This window comes from Festucalex cinctus, chromosome 1 (assembly GCF_051991245.1).
Source record: "Festucalex cinctus isolate MCC-2025b chromosome 1, RoL_Fcin_1.0, whole genome shotgun sequence".
In the NCBI taxonomy this organism is placed as follows: Eukaryota; Metazoa; Chordata; class Actinopteri; order Syngnathiformes; family Syngnathidae; genus Festucalex; species Festucalex cinctus.
In genome coordinates, this window is record NC_135411.1 from 48,344,184 (window position 1) to 48,363,535 (window position 19,352).

At 39.0% G+C, this 19,352-nt stretch overlaps 1 protein-coding gene across 2 annotated transcripts in view; it reads left to right on the forward strand.

Moving 5' to 3' along the window:
• grin2aa (glutamate receptor, ionotropic, N-methyl D-aspartate 2A, a) overlaps positions 1 to 19,352 on the forward strand; it is a 192,107-nt gene that overhangs the window by 41,522 nt on the left and 131,233 nt on the right. The window lies entirely within an intron of this gene.

Here is a 19,352-nt window from a genome sequence, read left to right on the forward strand (position 1 = left end):
TTTTTCTCTAAAGCAAAGCTGCGCGAACGTCATAGCACAACAACAACATAGCGTGTCATAAAGGGTCATAACTCTTTGATGTGTTTGCTTTGATTTCATGTCAAAATGATGTCTAAATATGAATGCAGTTTCTCAACTATGGCTAGAATTAAATTACAAATACTTTTTATCAGACTTGCCATGGGCTTTCAAGGGCCCCCCAAATGGCACACTTTTGTTTGCCTCAATCCCTGTTTTGAAAAAACCAGAGGTGGGCGCGTCAATGAATTTTGAGCATCTGTCATTCAGCAGTCGTCAACATTCAGGACCATCTTCCGTCATCGTCAATCCGTCGATATCTGAAGTTCAACGGCATTGTAATCATCAATCTGTCATTCGCCATGCATCGGCGCGCCGCCATCATTGATGGACTTCTGTCATTGACGGACTGACGGACAGTGAGGAACATATCTAACTAAAATGCACATACAGTGGTACCTCTACTTGCGAAATTAATTGGTTCTGGAAGAAAGTTCTTAACTAGAAAATTTTGTAAGTAGAGACGCATTTTCCATGTAAATGCCCTAATCCGTTCCAAGCCTCCCAAGATTCAGACATCAATGTTTTATAAAGCATAAAAATGCATCAAAACGTGTAACAAATACATGTTACAATTAGATTATTGCACAATAAATGAGAGTTGTGCATAATGTAAAAAACACAGAAGAGAGTAAAGAATAAAAATGATGATCATTTACCTTTTTAACTGCTGTCCTCATTGTTTTTTGCCCTCTTTGGTTCATGTTCTCTCTCAGAAGTATTTTTTGCCTGGTGTTTTGTAAAGAACTGATCTCAGGATGTTTGCCTTTTTTTTCTTTTTTTTTTTCCCCTTCGAAAATGTCCAAGGCAAACATCATCATAGTGAGCGATTGCCTGACTGGTGAACATTTTTTCTGGGTGATTCTTTTCAACAAATTCCAAAACTTCATGGAAACTTCGGGACATCTTTTTCCAAAAAAAGGCCCGTCTCGTCACAATTAAAAACTTACTGTGCCTTCATCAATCACCAATTGTTTGAATTTTTGCACAAATTCGTCGGCCGTTAATTAATACATTTACGTAAAACTATCTGAACACCTCATGGCCCGAGGGGCGAATGACGAGGACGCTACATAGATACATACTGTATCTATTATCTATCTACGTATTAACACACATAGACACATTATTATTATTATTTATCTATTTCACATACAGACACATGCGGTATGCTAAGGTAATGTTATTGACGAATTTCATGTCCGTCATTGGGATACATTAATTGGCAGTGTGACGGATTGATGATTACATTGACGGAAGGAAACCTACTTTCGTCAATGGTTAATTCGTCCTTTTTTTTTTGTTAGCCGTCAATCGCCAATCGTCAACAAAGTGGACGTCCGCCATTGACGGTTTGACGGACCTTCCGTCAATGTTGACGAAATGCCTCTGGGAAAAACCTGTGTAAAATGTTCATTTTTTGTAGTGTTATTGTCAAACTTGAACTGGAACTAGAGAAGACCTCAAGCTTTGATCCTGTAGTGGTTTCCAGTCCACCATACCATTCTAAATTCATTTTCAAGGCAGAGTTTGTGAAAAATAATTTGACAAACATAAAATGTGTCCTTTTTTTGTATTCAAACCATTCAGTCATAATATGTCTCTTGTTGTAAGTTTGCCATTATGGTGCTATTTTGTCTCACATTCAAAGCTCTAATGGGGAAAAGTTCCTGATTGTGTTATGAAAATAAAATACAGTGCAAGTTTTATTGATTTACTTTTGTACCATTAAAGTTACTTCAGACATAAAAGAAAAATGAGTTGGAAATGAAGCTGACATAAAGCGGCTGTTTAAATTTGCGTCCAAGCGCCTAATATAAGCTGTATGTAAAAAGCAGAATCTCTTGTTGTTGCATGATTTTCTATTGGTCATGCCACATGCCTTGAGTCACATTGGTTTTGTGGTGTTCTACAGCTTGCTGAGTATTGTAAAGCTGACGTTTGACCTATTCCCAGGTTTTGTTTGCCTTTTGTCAGCTGGGATTGGTTCGAGCCCCATGTGTGACCTGCAAAAGTGGTTTGAGAAAACAAACAAACAGTAGACTTAATAAAAGGATGGATTTTTGCCATGTTGTGGGTAGCTTTTCTTTGTTGCTAGATTTGGCCTAGTTCTGTTGCACGTTCCTTGTTGGAAGAGTGAGACGGTGCTCCCATGTTAAAACAAACACAACCATTGACGGGCAACAACAGCACCGCCTCTATAAACACATGAAACCGATTTTCCTGAACCTTAAGGGGGTACACCGTTCCATCCTCATCTCCCTCCTGAACAGTATATGGTGTATCAATACATTCAATTTGAAATCATGAAATATGTCTTTGTGAAAAAAGGCATGTATTGTTTTGTTTAATTAAAAGTAAAACAAATTACAGCATACGTGCGCAAAGTAAGAAGACTGATGGACCCCCTGACTTTTCCTGTTTGCACTTGAAGTTTGAAATAAATAAATACATATTATTTGGTTATGACTTGGTCCTCCCAGTTTTTATTTTTTAATTGATCGAAAATTATTCTTCCATTGAGGTATAACCAAACAATTCCCGACTCCCAGTCGATTGTACAGAAATGTATGATAGAACGTGACAAAGTTGAGGCTGCAGTGCAAATGTGCGTCTGCTGCCGCTTAACCGCATGTGCCAGCTTAGACAATTCTGCTGAGTCGACGTTGAGAATGCAATCACTTGAGGGGGCTCAAAGTATGCGTTTTTGTGTCAGTGCCACAGTGAATTGAAACTTCTTTTGAATACTTTGGATTCCTAATCTTTTCTACTCGCTTCCACTGCACGTATACATGCATGTGCTTTGGGGTTTACGCATCTGCATGAGGATTTATGTTATTGCCCATGATTATTGGTTGCCCCATTTTGTCAAACAGTAACCGAGAGGGGAAACTGATGATGTTCTAATAGCAGTTTAGGCAAATATGCGTTTTGGATGTTTTATCAGTCTTTGGAGTCCAGCAGTCAGACAGACGATTTTTTTTTTTTCTTTGTTGTCATCAGTGCCTGCAGCTGTCTGAATCAGGACATTATTTTGGAGCAGACAGTCACATCCCCACCAGTGCAAATGATTGGCCCACTGACATTGTGGCTGCAGTCAGTGTCCGAAAATAAGCCACACAAGTGATGTGCAAATTTGCGTTTTTACTGTGCGTGGTTGCACAACATGAATTCTAAAATATTACATAACTTAGAGCACTTGCCTGTGTGTTTGTACATTTGACATGAATGTGTCTAAAATAGGTCACGTTAAAATATAGTTGGTATGAATGATGATGATGATGGTGATGATGACATTGGTGGAACACTAATATGTCACTATATTGTATTGTATGATGACATGTTTCAGCAATTATTTGCTTCAAGCAGGAGTATACGTGCAAATTCTTCACTCACAGGTGCAATGTCACTGCTGTATATGTGATGATAAGAGAACGTATGTAAATCGATGTGATACTAAGTCATTACTCATTAGACTATCCATCCATCCATTTTCTTGACCGCTTATTCCTCACAAGGGTCGCGGGGGCTGCTGGCGCCTATCTCAGCTGGCTCTGGGCAGTAGGCGGGGGACACCCTGGACTGGTTGCCAGCCAATCGCAGGGCACACGGAGACAAACAACCATCCACACTCACACGCACACCTAGGGACAATTCGGAGCGCCCAATTAACCTGCCATGCATGTCTTTGGAATGTGGGAGGAGACCGGAGTACCCGGAGAAGACCCACGCGGGCACGGGGAGAACATGCAAACTCCACCCAGGAAGGTCCGAGCCTGGACTCGAACCGGAGACCTCAGAACTGGGAAGCGGACGTGCTAACCACTCGACTACCGTGCCGCCCCTCATTAGACTAATTAAATGTAATTTGTTTACACAGATGAGGGAGGAAATAAATATTCGGAGACATTCATGAATACCAGAAACATAGAGAAAAAAAAGGTTAAATGCAACTCCTGTACATTGTTAATTTCGCTTAACGATTGCTTTTACATCGTGAGACAATCCAAAACATTTCCTCATATTTTCAAACTATCTGTATCATTTTTCCATATCTTCCTGTACTTATTTTCAATGAAATCTCAAAGGTGGCTTCTATTTTAAGGTTGTTTTTTTTTTTTTTGTAAGGCTCATTGTGCAGAGATGAAAAGTAAGCTCAAGCCTATAAAGAGGAGGATTCACAGATCTGAAATCTCCGTTGGGCAAGATGTGACACAGTTACAGGAGCTGCCCATTTGTAGGCTTGGGCCATTGCGTCTCGGGACCAATAAACAACCAATCTGTCAGCAAGCCCTGCAGGAGGGATCGAAGGTGACTGATGACACTTTCAAACGTGTCGTCTCCCAAGGCTTCGCTTTCCTTTTCGGTTCAGAGTTCACGGCTTTAAGGACCACAGCTTTGAAGAGCAGAAAAAGTATTTTCAAGAGCATTTACTGTGCTTTGACCAGGTCTTACTTTCGTATTAGTTGATCATTTTTAATGTTCGAAATAACAAGACTGTAACTGGTGGGGCCAATCGTACCGTGGATGGATCTTTTACCATGCCGAAAGCACTTTTCAAAGTTTGGTGGGGTTATTTATTGTTGTGGAGAAAAAGCTACTCACTTTTTAAAATGCTATTGTACACAAATAGAATCTCTATATTGACTCTTTCTTACCTGATAATCAAACAATGAATATAAAAACATCTCTCGAGTTCAGGGCATCCACCAAATCTCCCAACTTTCCTCAATATAAGCAATATGTTCACAATGCATCATCTTCATGCAACACTGCACACAGTATCGATGTGAGGGCGGCCAAATGTATTCATCGATGGACTCCAACTAGAGGTTCAGGATGTCATCACTTTTACTGGCATTTTGCAGATTTCAATGACACTGGAGTCAGCACTCTTGGATTTCCTCATGAACATGCATAATACTAAATTAACAATGTTAAGCAGTCAGCCACTGTTGACCGTGTTGGACTCACTTTTCACTCACACGTTCTATTGTTTCATTGAATGTACACTGGGTATTTTTTGTCTGGTCTTGCCTTGTGTGCAACTTCTTGTGAAACATGCACAGTATATATCACAACCAAGAAGAGTTGTGTCACCAAATAGGTCATCCATTTGTTGATTTCTTTGTTATAGGCCAAGAGTCTGACCTTTATTGCATTTTATTGTTTATTGTTTGTTTTTTTTCCAACGGTAAACATCATGAAATAGACTGAAGCTCATTGGCCAAAGACTGTCAACAAACAGTTTTGAGTAGCCCTCTTTGCTCTATTTCAGAATTCCAGACTGAATTGTCATCCGCATGAATTATTGATCCTCAAATCCAGACATCAAAGTTGAACTGAATGCTGCACACAAAAAAAAAAAAGGAAAAGAACAAGTCACCTTTCCAGCGATGCTTGACACTTGAAAAATTGCTCGGAAGATGGCACTCATATCGAGAGTCTAAAGCCTCATGAGTAAGTTGCTGATGTGGCGCTGTGAGTCTAGACACGGGCTATGTCTTATAACCCCACGGAAACAATAAAAGAAAGAAGGACATGTGGAGGGAAAGTCTGATATATTAAGGGAGGGCTTGCGGGAGGATAACGTTCTTTATTCTTGGACAAATGTTAGTTAGGGACATTCCTGGGAAGGCAAGGGTAAGTGCTTCTTCTTCTGACTAATCCCTTTCTTTCGCTTCCGTCGCTCACTTTCATCCCTCCTTAAAATTAGAGCAGGGGAAGTGAGGCCTCAGAGGCATGTCACGGTGTCGGAGCCTAATGGCTAATCATCACAGAATAAAACAATGATGGCCAAAGACTGTCGCGGGACCCGACTTTGCTCTCTGCCAGAATCTCTTCAGGCAATTGAGTCTGCTACTTTTAACTAAGAAACAAGAACCAAAGTGACTCTTTTATTAAGGCAGTAGTTATATTTATTTTTACAGCACGCTTTCCGGCTGTGTGGTTTTACAGCACTTTTGGCCATGCATGTTTCAATCATAAAACTTCAAATTAAGACTATTTTTTTGCCACTTAAACCCTAATTACATCTGAAAGGTCCCTTTGATCCAAAATTTAGCAATGAGCTCTACTATTAGGTATGTTTGATATAATTTTTTTTCCATCTGATGCCAATATAAGTTCTCAACTTTGAGTAGTCACACGATACTAGTACTTTTGATACATAATAACCCCCCCCCCCAAAAAAAAATAAAAAATAAACAATGACAGATAATTAAAAAAAAAAAGAAAAGAAAGAAAGACCTGTACATCACAATATAGCATGTTTTCTTAAAATTGCAGGAATTTAATGGCAATTTTCTATTACGCTAACTCCCAATTTGGAGTTCTGACCGTAAATTAGCTACAAGAGGGCTCCCAATGCTGGTATCGCCCCGTCGAGAGCGCTGATACATTGGTAGGAGTCATTCGTATTTTTTTATATTTTTAAAGACATGAAGGTGTTTATTTACCTTTTTACTAGTCTTGATGTCCACTGCCGTCTTCCTCAGTAGCTGACAGCTGTGACGAGCTGACAGCTACTGAGGAAGACCACAGTGGACGACAAAACTAATAAAAAGGTCAAAACAAGCCTTCTTTTCTTTAAAAAGAAAAAAATGAGTGACTGTATAAACTAGAACCTTCGTTTCAATTCAATTTTGATTCAATTTATTTCATTCCTTTAAAAAAAAGAGAAATGAAAGGGGACAGAAAGAAGTAAAACTTATGTTTTCTGCCCCTAATCAACAGCAACAACAAAAAATAATCAACTCAAAGTAATCAACAACAAAAAAATAAATAAATAAATAAATAATCAACACAAAGTAAATGACAGTGAGCAGTCAAAATGTTTTCAGTATAACAATTCCATCTACCGGTAATAATTAAGCAGCATGTCCTTATGCCATACATATATTTTTTCAGTAATTGAGCTTTTGTCAGGTTTTTGAAGATACATACAAGAAGATACAAGAAACCCACAGACTGGGATGATTTTGTTTTACAATCCAGATTGCTCCATAAACTGAATGCTTGATTTGAAATACATCGTTCTTTTTGTTTTGTTCTATGTTTTGTTTTAGAGAAAATATCTGTTCCCCTTAATTTATACTCACTTTCTCTTTTTTTTTCCTTTTTTTTTTTATTTAATTTGTATATTAATTGGTAAACGTTCATGATGGGCTTTAAACATTATTTTAAGACGGTTAAACTCCATCAAGTCATTAAATTTAAATTTTTTTAGTTAAATAAATAATGGATTGAGTGGTCTCTGTATCCACAACCAAAAATGACACAGATTGCACATTTCTGTTTAAGACAAATGGGTTCGTTGTAGGTTTTGGCAGCACACCCCCACACTTCAATGCAATACGTCAGATATGGAACAATCAATGAATTATATAACAATAACAATGCATTCTTGTTCAATGATTCTTTAGCCCTATGCAAAACTGCTACTGTTTGTGATACCTTAAATTTGACATATTCTATATGTGAATATATATATATATATATATATTAGGGGTGTTAAAAAAAATCGATTCGGCGATGTATCGCGATACTACATCGCGCGATTCTCGAATCGATTCATAAAAAAAAATCGATTTTATTTTTTATTTTTTATTTTTTTTTTTAAGAGCTCAGAATTGTTCATTCGGTAGTCTTACCGATTCAACGTCTTATCATCATTGCCTTTTTTTTTTGTGTGTGTGTGTGTGTGTGAATCGATTTTTAAACTTCCATTTTTAATGGAAAAATATTCAACAAAACGTCTGACTTCGGGTTAGGATTCACACCTTGAGCATGGAAGAATGTTATATGAACGGAACATTAAGCCTTAATATTTTATTTTAATGCTGTTCAAACATGAAACAGATTACAACCTCTATAAGACTGAAATTTCAGATAAATAAATAATACATTTTCATATAAATCTTACACTCTACAAGCCTTACTGATTAGTATTTTCTAAATTTGAATGAAAAAAAATCGCAACAATCGACTTATAAATTCGTATCGCGATTAATCGGTATCGAATCGAATCGTGACCTGTGAATCGTGATACGAATCGAATCGTCAGGTACTAGGCAATTCACACCCCTAATAAATAAATATATATATATATATATATATATATATATATATATATATATATATATATATATATATATATATATATATATAATATGATATTGTGATTTCTTTAAAAAGAAGAAAAAAGATTGACTGTATTAAAGGTGCATTGTGCCATTTAAAAGGTAACGTTAAAGCTTGTTCTTCATCATACATGCTCCACCAATGCCCAGATGAATACAAAGAGCCCTGATTATTTTACTCTGACTGCATTTATCAGCTTTTATCTTCCCCTTATAGTAGAGTGTGCGGACCCCCGCACACATCACAGTTTCTTTGGTGCGGGAAGGGGCGGAGTTTTTTTTGTTTGTTTTTTTACCTCATTTGAAGTCATGTCTTTGTTTGTAAACTGTGGCTGTCACTTTACAATCGTGCACGTACTTGCACGCGCACAATGAACGAGCCTAACACAGATGCTGCAGTTACACATTGGGCCAGAGATGGCAGTCATGAGTAAAAAAGTGACAAACTGCACAATGATCCTTTAACTAGAAGACAAGTTGAACGTTTTTAACCACTGTGAAATAAGGCTTGATCTCGGCTCGATACTGATACCCGGTATCGGTACTCACCTATCTCTATCCCCTGGGTGGTATTGTAACCTGTTTTGGGCTTTTTGATGGTTCTGACCAGGGTATTTCAAAATAAAATACCATCCAAAGGATCCATAATGGTGACTTGTTTATCAGGTTCAACTAATTGATAATAAGATACAGAAAAAGAAGGGAAATTCTGTATTTAATATTTTTTATATTCCGGGAAGCTTGACCACAACTGCATGCATATTTGTTTCTGCTTTTTGCAGCCAGATCAGCCTTGCAAATGAGAATCTGTTCTCAGTTGTCTTACCTGGATAAACAAATATTAAATCAATAAAAACATTTTCAATCAAAAACACAGAGGAGGCATAGTATATATGAAGTATAATTAGAAAATAATTATTGGCATAATTGGATTTCATATTAATTTTCTGGTGGCACTGGGACAAATGGTTAGCACAGCATAGCCGCCTCACAGTTCTGAGGTCATGAGTTAAAATCTGAGCTCTGACCTTCCTGTGTGAAGTTCACAGGTTCACATGACATTAAGTGGTGCTTAATGTGTATTGTAAATCATAACAGTTTTAATTTATTTTGGTGAACTTTCAAGTGGAATTGTGCATGAAGATCACTGGTTAATTTGATACATCAACTTTGTGTTTCTGTCATTTCAAGGTTACGTGCATATATTTGGCAACCACTTCATATTGCATGGCATTGTATGCTACAGTTAGTTTGTTACATCCAGGTCAGCGGTAGCTGCAGGCAAGTGTTAAAAGGTGCAATTTGGATGCTGTCTGTGTGCAGGTGTTGTGGTCGTTTTTGCTGTGCAAGTTTGCATGTAGGTGTGCTGCGCTGGTGCTAATGGCGTCACTGAGAGAAACACTGCCGGCCATGAAGTCAGCAGGGGTGTGAAGGCAGTCGTAGGACAAATGATGCCACTGTGTATATGTGCGTGCATGTGTGAACGTCATTGAGTTGAGGGAATAACAATGTGAACGCTTGCATCACCTCCAAACAGCTGGAGTGCGAAAGATATACTGGAATAATTAAAGGAAAATATGGCAAGAAGATCTTTGACAAGAACAGTAACAAAAAGAGCTGTAACTAATAGTCATGAAGAATTTCTTGCAAGGAGACCAAAGTAAAATAGATGAACGTTATAGGTAGAGAAGGGAGACGCCCGGGTTGTGGAGTTTGACAGCATGATGGATGCTGGAGTATACAGTCACAGCTTGATACGCTCAAAAGAAGAGGTGGCAGAGTGATGACACAAAGAGATTATTGGAGGCCCACTGAAGAATGAGATCATGTGCCAGTGAGATGAAGGTTTGAGAATAATGATCAAATAATATGCGTGCTGTTTTAATGGCATCCTTTGTACCTTCAAGAACACCCGGGGGTGGAAGAGAGATCTCATTTCATAAGTAAAAGTGGGTTAGAAATAGGGCTCCAAATTGTGAGGACTTCAAAAGATATTGTGTTAACTGATGACAGTTGTCTTTTATCATGTGAATTTACTTTTACAATAATATGAGTTTTAATATCCATATTAGTGGTAGGTCGGGAACTAGATAGGAAGCTCCTCAAATATAACCTTTACTTGTTTCCCGTGAGACAAAACAGTTTTTAACTGTATGTTGTTTGACACTATAGAGTAATCACAGGTGAGCATAATTATAATTAACTGATTCATTATTCTTTAAAAAAAATAAAATAAAATAAAAAAAAATCAATTGATGGTGTTAGATTGCTTCTTGATTCATTGTCTTTTAGTTCAATTGAAGGGGGGTGGGGGGGTGGGGGGGGGGTGATTGTACGACCAGCAGAAAGACTAAAGTGGCATTGCAAGTTGCAACTCCTTGAGCAAAATAAATTGGCTCAGTATGACACTGACATGGAAACAGGAGTACAGATCATTTAAATAGGCATCCTTTTAAAATTATATGTCTATGGTTTGCCATGTGCCTGACAGTGTATGGAAACATAAATATGTTCAATGTTCAAGGGACTTTGTTTCCTTAAATGTTTGTCAAATGGTTCTCTATGGGATGGAAGACGTGTTGAAATGTAGCATACTGTCTTGAACATACACCATAATTTCATGGCCTGGATAGGTGCCTCCACAATACTAAATATGTGATTAGTAACTAGGACTACATTTGAAGGTATATTTGAGAAGATCCTTCCAAAGTAAAACCAAGACTTCTTTTGCTCTTCTCTCTTTATTCATCATGTTTACGGCACTGACATGCCGGCATGCAGTTGTTGCTTTCAATTAAATTCGGTACACGGTCAAACACCAGATCCCCACTTTGTCTCCCAACAATGTTTTCCCACTTTCATCATCTTTACTCTTTGTATTCTGTTAAAAGGCTACAGTTGGTGTATGTGCATTGTTTTTATTATTTTCGAAAGACAGCAACGGGGTGTAAGGGTTCGCTGACTGCTGTGTGTTTTTACTATTGCACATTGTTATGTGTCTGAACTCCCACACTAATAAAGTCTGCAGTCTGGCTTATTTATGCAATGAACGAGAAAGGGCATTTTACAGAAATGAAGAAATGTCAGACATGAATAAATGTTTAAAGGGGAAGTCAAGTCAAAAATTGCCTTTAAAATAATATGCTCTATGCGGCCCCACTAGTCTAAACATGGTATTCTGATTAATATTGTATTTGTGGAATTGAATTAAGCAGCAAAACGCAGTCTTGCAAATGTCACATGACCAACCTCATAAAACAGGAGAGTCGTGATTGGTCGTTCCCTGAGTCCTTAGGCACTGTGATGTCATTTTCAGTCGACAGCAAGTAACAAAAATGCCGCCACCTGCGATGGGTAAATATGGATTGATTTTGCTGCTTAACTAATATTCCACAAATGCAATGTTAATCGGAATGCCACGATTAGACTAATTGGAGCACATATAACATATTGTAAAAAAAACATTTATTACTCGACTTCCACTATAAGGAATTAGCGTATTATGTAATATATATTATTATTCATTTGGTGGTACATATGTAAAAGCAATTTGACCCCTTCTCTAGCAGATAATATGCTGAAATTGTGTATCTCGCAAAGAAATCATTTGCCTACTAGCAACACTTAAAAGTTGCCATAGCAACCAGTAAGGACAATGACTACTTTGGGAGTTCGAATGAACTTGGAACGGCTCATTGACCAATCGGATCCCTTGGCTCAAACTTGCTGCTGTATAATTCATTATCATATCTTTCACTAGCGCAGTGTCTGGTCGACTTGGCCGACTGAGACATAATTAGATGCTGCTCTGCCTCTGAACGACGGCCAATTGATTGGAAGCAGAGGCCAACAATCTTTATTTTACCTGGCTTTAAGCGTTGACTGCGACCATTTTGTCCACCCAACAGTTTTTGTGATTATTATAATGTGGAACAAACTCTGTTGCAAATGAATGACCGCTGATGGTGCCTCCACACAATTTTAAACCGACATTAAACCCCAACATAATTCTAGTCATCTCCTGTATATAGTGCTCCATTAGGCATGCACCCACTGCATCACATCGGGATCCCTTTATTTATGAATTTAATTTGTTTATTTATTTTTACATGCGGTGTGCTTGGCTCCGCTGCTGCTGTGTGATCTGTACAGCGTACCACTGTGAGTTTATTATTCATAGACATATGCACGCTTCCCTTTTAAAATGTATCCATAATTGATTGTGCCAGACCCACTGTCGGACTGGTTAGAGGGTCCTAGATCTCGATTGCTTTCCATCGAGCATGCGCGAACGTCTGGGTGTGTTTATGCATTTGAGGAGGAAGCTTGTGAGAGGTTGGGTGCAAGGAGGATGCTGCAGTGCAGTGTAAAGTGGACTCTCTCTCTAGCGCCTCTCTTGATGTACCTCCTTGATGACTTCCTGAGAGAAATAAAGGAGTGTGACCCCGGGTTTTCACCGGATGCGGTTGCGGTGCGGTGCGTCTTGACTGCGTGCTCCGGACGGGTCAATTTTTTTGTCAATCCACACCGGCTCCGCACAGCTGCGGTCCGGCAGCTCCGTCGCCGCCCACTTCCCAACGTGTCTCGCGGGACCGCGCGCGCGCGATCATGTGTCATTTCACAACGACAAACATACAGAAAGTCTGTGCTCAACAGAGAAGCAGAAAGAGAGGTGGACTTCTTTTGATTTAACCTTTTCTTCTTCTTCTGCTATGAGATTCCATGCAGCATCCTTTTTTTGGTTGTCCTTGTAAAGTATATTAATAACGAGAGTCGGGTCAGTGCGGGTCCACTCTTTATTTCTGTCTTCCGCGTCCGGCTGCCGCTCAGTACGGCAAGCGAGACGGGCACAACAAGCAATCGCGAACATCAAACTCACAATACATTACAGTCCTTATAAAAAGGATGTGCCGTGTCATATATTATTTTGTGGTTTTCCACCTCCAATATAAACCTCTCCTCGTCCATGTTCGCTGGTGTCTAAACCGTGAATGAGCACATGGCCCGGCGACGCCCACGTCACGTTTTGCTGAAAAACTTGCGAAATAGGAGCTGGCGAGTGTTTTATTCTGAAAGGTAACCGGAAATTTATTTTGAAACTGCCTCGGTCTTCCTGTCCCGCTCGATGTGTTTTGTGCTAGCTTGCCATTTGCCGGAGGCCTACCGCTGCGGCGTCCGGCAAAAATAGAAAATAGGTCTATCCTTGCGGAAGGCTTGCGGCACGCCGCAGGCCTTCCGCAGTCGACACGCAACGCACCCGCAAGCGGTGTAAACTGCACCATTCGAATGAATGGAATCTAATTGCTTGCGTCGCCGGACCGCACCGCAACCGCACCGCAACCGCAACCGGTGAAAACCCGGGGTTACTCACCTCTCTGACTAACGTTCTAATTTATCAACTCCTGTTTTAACTGGCAGTTGTTCCCTTCCTTTATTATCTATTCTTTTGTATCTCCTCCTTTGCTGCCTTTCTTCACCCTGCTTGATGGCTTTTTTTGCTTTGTATTCAAAACGAGTAGTCGGTCACTTTCTTTGGGATTATGAAGTTGCATTAAATGCTTTTTCAGTTTATTTCCTTTGTGAATTTCACTATTCAGCATCAAAGGCTACACAGTGCTACTTGCTCTATGCTCCGGCACATTTGATCACTAGTGACTAGTTAGTTGAAGGTAACCATATTAAAAAGAGTAGAGGATGAATAACATAGTATTTTCTGCATATTTACATTGGAAGCAATATTTTGGAAACCGTATTTTAGTACTACAAACAGTATAAAAAAAAAGTTTGGGTATCCATCAAGGCAATATGAAGTTACATTAGTCGTGGTGAGGGCACTTAAAATTAGGAAATATGTGTGTTGTTTCCATCCGGCTGCCTACACCACATTTCCTGTTCAGAGTCGCAAGGTACTGGAGCCAGGGCTGGACTGGCACCAACTGGCCCTGTCATTTTGACATGTGGGCTGGTCTCTTGGAGTGAAATGGAGGAAAATAACAGCACCACATCGGGCCCAAAAGATGCCGGCCCACCAGGCATCTGACCTGTATGTTAGATGGCCAGTCTAGCCCTGGAGCTTATCCATACCCTATATCCATATTCAACTTCAGGGTCATCATGGTTGAACTAAAAACAAACATATTAATGACAATGTAATATAAACCAAATGAGTAAAAACAAAAGCCATCAACTACATATTATTTGTCTGATATAAAGCTCAGTTGTTCTGAGTGTAGGTTTTAAATGAAGTAGTAAGTAAAGTAAATTTGTGCATATAACGGAACATGTGTTGTCCTTATTTACTGATATTTCACAAATAGTTAGGTAGAAACATGCTAACATCATAAATCACTGTGCTGCCTAAATCTAAAAACATAAGAAACAAATCCTGCATCAAATTTCTAAAAGTAAAAGCTTCGGTAATTTACAAGTCATTTGCAATTCTTCCAAACAGAAATACCTCCTAAAAAACAACAACAACATGTTCTCCCAATTGTGTATAGAACTTAGAAACTGAGAAAAAAAAACAAAAAAAAACGTCCAGGATCTGCTGATTGGTTGTCACATGAGGAAGGGCAGGCAAACACAGGTGGACAAGATCACATTTAACGAGACAAAGGGATACAAGGAAATCACAGCAAAACAAACCACAATGGAACCAAAAGTAAACGACACAAAAAACAACCCTTAAACACAAAACATGACAGTTTTCTTTTAAGTCTCAACTAACAGATGCAATAATGCTCAGATACGAGACAACATTTATGCACGTCCAACAAATTCTCGGCCTTGCTTCGTTGAAGTTGATGTGAGGCAAGGTCACTGAAGAGGTAATGCCGTGGTGAGTTTGAGTGTACGTCATTGGTGATGTATGGTTGAGTGAGAGACTGGGCTGGTGGCCCAGGAAACTAACGACTCCATCTGCTGCACTCACACACTCATTAAAACCACAGCTGGAAAGGCACCTCTGCATGTCTGTGGGGTTATGTTTCTCTTTGTGCCACTGCAAATAAAAAGTGTTTGGTTAATATCGTCACAAATTGCCAACCAAGCGTCTTTTAAGAGTGTCCAAGAAACTATAACCTATATTAATGCTCCAATACATGTCAGATGTTTTCTTTCCATCTTAAATTCTCTATAATTATTTTTTTATGTGTTTTTTTTTTCTCCTGTTAAAGTCCCTGTAAAGTGAAAACTAAATGTCTTATAAATCTGACACACCATAGAGAAAAGTCTTGTTAACAATTTTGCCAAATTTAAACAGTTTAAAAAAAAAGAAAAAAAAAGTCTCCAAGTATATAACATTAGGGTTAAAAATTGCAAAAAAAAAAAAAAAAGTAATTCTCTCCCCTCTCAAACCTTGTGGGCCTGTCTGCCAAATAAGCTGACACCATGCCCTGCTCAACTGTCAACTGGAAACCACTTCATCGAGCATACTGTGTTTGCTTATACAGTACTTCACTACATGTTTCAGCTGTGAAAATATGTCTGTTTAAGCTTTGTGTGGCTGACATTTATCCCACCGGGTCATCGCAGGGCTTTTTCCGTGCAGTGACAATGAGGCACTATAAGCAGCCACCCCAACCTGAGGCCACGGTCCACACATTGGCTGCCAAGTTGGACATTCCCCACATCACTGCTTCTCACATTCCAAAGACATGACGGGTTAATTGGGCACTCCGAATTGTCCCTAACTGTGCTTGTGAGTGTGGATGGTTGTTCGTCTCTTTGTGCCTTGCGATTGGCTGGCAACCAGTCCAGGGTGTCCCCCGCCTACTGCCCAAAGCCAGCTGAGATAGGCTCCAGCACCCCCCGCGACCCTTGTGAGGAATAAGCGGTCAAGAAAATGGATGGATGGATGGATGAATTCACTTTACTTTAAGAACTTTGAATTTGTGTTGTACAGTTCAGGAGATTTTTATGCATGTAAAAACACTTCACAACACAGGAACAGAAACTTCTTCATATTTCAAATTAATTGGGGGTCTCTATGGGTAGAGCAACTACACTAATCGACTTGCTTTTTGGTTGTTTCCAGTCCACTTCAGTCCTGTGATCATCAACATTGACACATTTTAAGTTTTATGTTTTTTGACACATTTTAAATTTAATATTTTGTATTTTTCTTGGCATATTTCCTCAATAACTTAACAATAACACTTATTTCTCTCTCTCTCTCTCTCTCTCTCTCTCTCTCTCTCTCTCTCTCTCTCTCTCTCTCTCTCTCTCTCTCTCTCACATATCTGAACAGGAGAAAAAAATCTTCAGTGAAATCTTTAACAGCTTTATTTGATCAAATAACAGAATCTCACGATTGCATTCATAGAAGTAGATTAAAGATGTTATACTGTATGTTTAACCTCCAATTATGGCATTACCCAATGGTGTCATTTGTTTTAATGGTCAACCTCCAGCAAGACACTCATAGAAATGAGCACTCGATTCTCTGCTCTGTAAATACCTCTGACAATATTTATTTTCTTTTTTTTGCTGATCCTATCAATATTTGCAATTCTATTCTTGTTGAATAATTCACTGAAACTGCCATGAACTGTACATACATACATACATGCATAACTCATTCATTGGCATGTTACACATGCCAAACACACTCATAAAAACACACGTTTAATATATGTACTGTACACATGCACTTATAAATAACACCACCGTACCTTCTATTCCCTTTTTCAGAATGGGACGATGGAAAGTGTTCCTGACACTGTGTGAAACACATGACAGTTTAACAGTCTCACAGTGCATCAATCCTTCCATCCCTGCTACCCCCGTGCCCCAACCCTTCCAACATCATCCTGCACTCCTCGTTTATCTTTCTTGTGAGTTAATTGCCTCCAAGGAGTCGCTTGTATCAGCAGCTCGTTTCTGTCAGTAAAGTTACGTGCTAAATAAAACTGAACTAAAAACTTGATTTCAAACAGAATTTTTAAATCCATATAAACACCTTCAAGGTAGATCATCTTGAAGCAAATATATTTAATTAAAAAATGGGATGAAAGGGCAAGATATGTTTGAAATATATAGTCGGACTTTTTGCACCACATTCTGAGCGCAAATGTGCATTTTTCTTCAATATGTAATATATGTCAATAAATCCCAACACTGCAAGCAATAATCAGTTTCTTTTCTTAATTCTCTCTAACCTCCTTCCAATGTACCTGTCCTTTCTCCACCTCCCTCCTTGTCATTCTGTATCTTCCACGCTCCGCAGCTGTTGTTAAAGCCACTGCAAGGCTCTGAACGTGTTCCAAATGAAATTGCGACAGCAGCCGCATAAAATATCTATCAAGGCTCACGGACATCACTGTGGTAAAGAGGGCTTCTTATTAAATCACATTAGGTCCATCGATTGCAGTGTTGGCTCACTCGACTTTTTGTCTCCTTCACCAAATGAGCTTTTAACTCTTGGCTTGCCGCCGCTTTTCTTCATGTGTTGCTATAGACATGTATTTGTGGTGCTGGACTGTAATAAAGTAGGAATGGAGACCGGGAAACAACGATGCGAGTGTTTAATCTCCATTTGGTCATTTTATTTCTTTTCTCTAATATGGTCTGATCATTTAGTGTGTGTTTTTAATTTCATGGTGTTAGTAAGCCCATCAAATAAAGGCCTGTGTACAGTAACATTCTTATTAGAAACACATTCACAAACACACATACAGGCACACGTGCTGTATTATATGAGTGTTAGTTGAGTGGATTATCGCTGTTGTAATGTTGATATCTGTGTGAAATGACAGATTGCAGGATTCAGCGCATTTCATTATTTGTCATGACTTGCCGTTGTGTTGCGAAAGGCATCAGTGAATGACAGATGTACAAATCCTGTTGTATTGTCAAGTGCATCAGTGAGCAACCTGTCTGCACCACCCCCAATGATGTAGAAATCAATGGGAGTGTAATCGATAGGTGCTCTATATTGACAAACCAGCCAGCCCAACAGCTCCCAGATGACCCTTTGAACCAATGCAATGGCTGAGGAATGACGTAAAGTATAAACAGGCCATTTAGGACGGTGCTTGTGCACCCTTTCCTAAAATTAATTTAAAATTTAGGCATGTTCTATACCACCTTTTTTTTTTTTTTTTTTTTTTTTTTTAAACCGATACCAGTATGAGTACTCCAACTCCTGAGTAGCAACAGTTACAGATACCAAGTAATGATACCACTAGCACTTTTTATACACAAAAGCCCCCCCCCCCCCCCCCCCAAAAAAAAAAAAAAAATGACAGCTAATTTTATAGAAAGACCTATACTTCTTAATATAACATTTTCCTTAAGATCGCATGAAATTAATTTCATTTCTATTCTTCTAATTTCTACTTCCTTAGTGTAAAATAGCAATAAGAGGCTGGCGGCAAGTACCGAAGAGTTGAAATAAGGCCAGGTATTGGCCCGATACTGCTACCTGGTATCAGTACTTGCCCATCCCTACTAAAAATGCAAAATTTGAAGGATCATAAATCAGGCAATAAAACACCAATTATGTGTGCTCTGCATTCTTGAATAAAGTGCCTTAGAGTTTTATTTCAGTGCAAAAGCTTTGATAGGGTTGTGACATAGTGCACATTTCACACTGTATCTTGTAGCTTGCAACAGAAAAACAAAACAGACACGTGGCATGAACTGAGTGTTAAGCACTCATGCTGGCCATTTGTTTCGAACAAGCACCTATGGTTGGAGACATGGTATTTTTTTATATTGGATAATAATGCATGAAATGTACTGTTCAACAAAATTGCTTTGTTTTCTTCTTATACAATGACTGGATGCAACCTTCTGACCAACAGTATGCATTCATGCAATCCTCATGCCAAGGCTTGTTTGACACTCATTTGCAATGATTTAAAGGTTGAGCATTTGCACGGGAAGGCATGAAGTTCACAGGTCCATGAATGTCTTAGTAGGCTGACAATCATGTGCACATGCAAGAGTAGGTTGAGCCAGTGTCGTCATCAGTCTGCATCCATGTGGAGATTGCTCGATGGAGAGCAGGGGTTTATCTGTCCGTATTGTGCATTATTGCTCTATATAGTATATCCTCTGAACTGATTTCTATGTAGACATAATCATCTCGTCATCCCATCCTTCCTCTCCACAATCTTTGGTGACCCCGTT